Raw genomic sequence first — 5,000 nt, 5'->3', positions numbered from 1 at the left:
GCCCGACTACAGCGCCATAAAGAGGCCTTTGAACATCGCATGCAGGAAGGCACTCTAAATCAAGAACAGTAAGCAGACAGTAACCTCCATCAGCCACAGGAGAGAGAACTAGACCAGGAAGATCCAGTTCAGCAACTCCGTCGCCAGCTGGAGGAACGCAACAGGGAGCTGGAGGAGACCCGCCTTCAACTACGCTGCGCCCGTGCCTGTGGTACGTACCCGAGAACAGGAAATTCAGGAGCTCCGCCGCCAGCTAGAGGAACGGAACAGGGAGCTGACTGAGGCCCGCCAACTACTACAGGGGTCAGGTGTTGCACCAGCACCTATGGAATGTGCCCAAGACCGAGAGATTCAAGAGCTTCGTCGTCAACTTCAGCAGCGGGACCAGGAGCTAGCAGAGGTCCGCCGTCTCGCCCCCTCAGTACAACATACCATGACTAGGTGTCAAGACCACCATCAGCAGCCTCCTGTCATTAATGGAAGCCGCTCTCCTCCTCAGCCTCTTCCTCGGAGCCGCCCCCACACTCCAATACCAGAGCAGCAGCTGTATCCTGAACGTCGACACACATATGACCCACAAACATCCCTGCCACAGCAGCTCCGGCCTAGGTCTTCGCCTCAGCGTCCCCAGTCAGCACATCCTTCGTCTCAGTTGTCTGGCACACCATTTTCCTATGTGTTCACGAAGGAAACTGTCCCGCACTTCAAGGGGGATACTTCCGCTTCACAGCCGCTCAAAAAGAACCAAGGAATAGAGAATTGGATTCGGACAATGGAGAACATTGTGAAGCCAGCCACATCAGAGATGTTCATTCAGGCAGCGCGGGCAAACTGCAGAGGTCCAGCCGAGCTAATCATTAATTCCCCTCTCTTCGACTCGATCACAGAATGGGACACATTCAAGGCAACTCTCCGTAGTAAGTTCCGAGGTACCTACACATCCTCGGACTTCTACAAGGTTCTGTACGACGTCGAGATGACACCAAGCCAAGCACCAATGGACTTCTTTTTGCAGTTGGAAGGGCACGTCTACCAGGGATATAGGGATCACTGTGAGGCCATTGGTGATCCATCCGAACTAGTGAAGAGTGTCTTCCTGAGTGGCATCCCCGCATGGCTCCAAGACTTCCTCTCTATTAAAGAAGATGGTAGCCCAACCCAGATAGCCGAAACAGCACAGCGCATCTAGAATTCACGCAATGGCATAAGGCATAGTGATACTTCACCAGCAGAGGAAAATCCCTTCCATCCTAATCGCCCTCCACGGGGTCGGGATTTGTATGCTATGCCGGTAGCTGCTGAGCGCTCCAGTCCATCTTATCATCAATCACCTGTCAGGGAGAGGTGGTGTGAGCATCATCGGGTAAGAACTCACGGTACATCTGAGTGCAGAGCCAGGGCTGAGATCCTAGATCCACGGTCTCCGCGACCACGATGCTACCATTGCAGAGGTCCAGAACATTTAGTGAGAGATTGCCCCTTTCGTGAGCGCCAGGGTGACCAAGCTCCAGGAACCGCTGGTGGTAGGTTCGTTCCAAGGAGCACCTCACGTGGAGACGTTACCTCTCAAGAAGAGAATGCCAGTGACAGGGCCTACCGGACAGCCAGTTGCGGAACTCAATGTTAGTGGTTCTTCAGTCCATTGCATTATTGATACAGGATCCGAAGCAACAATTATTAAACCCCAAGCTCTCAAGCGGATTGATCCTCATAACCACCTACGTTGGAGGAAGACTTACAGCATTCTGCGAGGCGTGTCTGGTCAACCAATCAGCACCCTGAGTGAGGTAACCCTTGTTTTCTGCATTAACTCAGACCTTGAAATGCACCATACGGTCACTGTGTGTGATGTAAGATTTCCTGGAGACATACTCTTGGGGATGGACTTTTTGAGAAGAACCACCTTTAGCCTGTCCTCTAGGTCCCAGGATGACTGCGCCTGCCTGACTTTAGAAGGCCAGGAGTTTCCCGTGAGTTATATTGATGCCCAATCCCTGCAGCTGAGTGTAGTGAGAGTGACCACACCAGAAGTTCAAGAGAATGCTGAAGAGAGCCGCTTTTCCCCGTCTCGCTTGTCACCACCCGACATCTCTTCCGCTGTGCACCTTTACCAAACTACAGAGCTTCCACCACACAGTGGGCGTTTCTTGGAGGGTGCAGTGGCAAGGTCTTGTTCTGATGATGGGGATGTTTTGTTTACACCGCAAGTAACAGCTGTGTGCATATCACCGTTTGTGCTGAGTACTGTTTCTAGACGGCGATGCCCTGTGTGGGCAGTCAACAGCACAAGGCCAATTCGATTAAAACAAGGGACATGTTTGGGAATGGTATCTGCTGTCGAGGCTGTTTTTACGGCAGAAACCTCAGCCTCCGAGACTTCCGACTCCAATGCCTGTAACTCTGCTTGCCCAGATTTGAGTGATGACCAAAAAGAAGATGAGGATTTCCAGTGGGAGGAAGACCAGTCTGACAGAACCTTTGGGATAGAGGATTTTGGTTATGGCAGCACTGCCACTGATGTTGCTGATGATCTTCCGCCATCACAAGCCCTTGCCGCAATCGAAGCTGCTAATATCCCAGATTACCCATTGCCCTTGGAGACTGAATACCAGATGCCTGATCTGGATCACTTAGGAGAAGATCAACGGCAGGAGTTGCTGAGACTTCTGGGTAGTTACAGTACCCTTTTTGATGGAGGTGAGGATGCTGTGGGCCACATCCCAGGCATTCAGCACAGGACTGATACAGGGCAAGCAACACCTTTATGTACCCGCCAGTGGCATCTCCCGCAAGCAACCTGTCAAACAGTACGCAAGCAGTGTGATGCCATACTCAAGAATGGTGTCATTGAATTTTCAACTTCACCGTGGTTGAGCCCTGTTGTCCTGGTGAAGAAGAAAGATGGGTCACTTAGGTTCTGTGTGGATTACAGGAACTTGAATACAGTAACAACAGTGGATACGTTCCCTCTACCAAGAATTGATGAGCTTATTGATGAATTAGGCCCATCCGATACGTTCACCACTCTGGATGCAAGGGCAGCGTATTGGAGTGTTGAGGTTCATCCTGAAGACCGCCCCAAGACAGCATTTAGCGATGGCTATAGGCTTTTTACAATAGACCGTATTCTCGCGCTTCGAGTCATTGTAGAGCGCCGTCGTGAGTTCGGGCGTGGGCTGCTTGCAGCCTACATCGACCTCAAGAAGGCGTTCGATACGGTGCATCGGGAGTCACTTTGGGAGATCCTGAGGCTGAGAGGAATACCAACAAGGATTATTGGACTAATAGCAAGCCTGTATACTGGTACTGAAAGTGCTGTAAAGTGTGGTGGGGGCCTGTCGACCTTCTTTCCTGTTAGTTCAGGAGTGAGGCAAGGCTGTGTCCTTGCACCAACTCTTTTCAACACTTGCATGGACTGGATACTGGGCAGAGCTACTGTTCAAAGTCATTGTGGGGCAACGCTGGGCAATATCAAGGTTACAGACCTTGACTTTGCTGATGACGTTGCCATTCTATCTGAGTCTTTGGAAACCCTAGTTGCGGCTCTCGATGCATTTAGCAATGAAGCGAAGCCCCTGGGTCTAGAGGTCTCCTGGACAAAGACCAAGGTCCAGGAATTTGGGGACTTGTTAGGAGAACCTGTTCAGTCGGTACATGCTTGCGGCGAGGACATTGAAGTCACAGAGAGCTTTACATACCTTGGTAGTGTAGTTCATAACTCTGGGCTGTCAGACCATGAAGTCAGCAGACGGATTGGCCTGGCAGCAGGGGTCATGAACTCTCTCAACAAGAGTATTTGGAGATGTCAGTACCTGTGCAGAAGGACCAAGCTACGGGTTTTCAAGGCCCTGATAATGCCAGTTTTGCTATACGGTAGGGAAACCTGGACATTGTCCTGTGCCTTGGAGGCTCGTCTTGAAGCCTTTTGCAATAGGTCCTTGCGCCAGATCATGGGGTACTGTTGGCAGGACCATGTGTCCAACCAACGGTTGCACCATGAGACTGGCACAAGCCCTGTTATCTGCACAATCCGTGATTGCCAACTCAGGCTATACGGCCACCTGGCTCGCTTTCCTCAGGATGATCCTGCCCATCAGGTCGTCTCTATTCGAGACAACCCTGGGTGGAGGGCCTGTGGGACGACCGAGGAAGTCATGGCTTGGGCAGATCGACCAAACCTGCTGTGAAGAACTAGAGATGGGCCGAGTCCCTGCCTGGCGTCTAGCCATGAGGGATCCTCGTAGGTGGAAGCGAAGGGTGGATGCGGCTATGCGGCCCCGGTGGCGTCAGCCCCCATGATGATGATGATGATAGGCTTTTTCAGTTTCGGAGGCTACCCTTTGGCCTCAGTACTGCACCTACCACTTTCCAGAGGACAATGAGTTCCCTCTTGAAGAAAGGCCAGAGTTGGAAGTGGGAGAAAGACCAGCAACAAGCATTTGAAGAACTGAAAAGGCATCTGGCATCAGCTCCAGTTCTGCGGCAGCCAGACTTCATGCAACCCTTTAAGTTACACACAGATGCAAGTAGTATCGCTTTGGGAGCAGCTTTAATCCAACGAGATCACGACGGTGCACCGCATGCTATTGCGTACTATAGTAGGAAACTACGCGACCCTGAAACTCGTTATCCAGCCATTGACTGTAGAGGGCGTTAGGGTCTTTGATTCGTATTTATATGGCCGCAAGTTTTTGATCTACACAGACCATCGTCCTCTTGTATACATCTTTAAACATCGGACAAAATCACCACGGATGACTAGGTATGCCCATGATCTGTCCTATTACAACTTCGAGATCAGGTATAAAGAGGGGCCCACCAACTACGTCCCTGACTTGCTGTCGCAACAAATTGCTGCCATAGATGTTCGGGAGATGTCATCACAAGAACTTGCTCTGGAGCAACGCCAGGATCCTGCACTTCAAGATATCTTATCCTATATAAGTGATGGCACTGTACCGAAGAAAAGGCCTCCAGTTTCCCTCTCCGACTTCGAAATG

The sequence above is a fragment of the Penaeus vannamei genome, chromosome 40, assembly GCF_042767895.1.
Source record: "Penaeus vannamei isolate JL-2024 chromosome 40, ASM4276789v1, whole genome shotgun sequence".
NCBI lineage: Eukaryota > Metazoa > Arthropoda > Malacostraca > Decapoda > Penaeidae > Penaeus > Penaeus vannamei.
Note: the sequence above shows the minus strand (reverse complement) of the source record.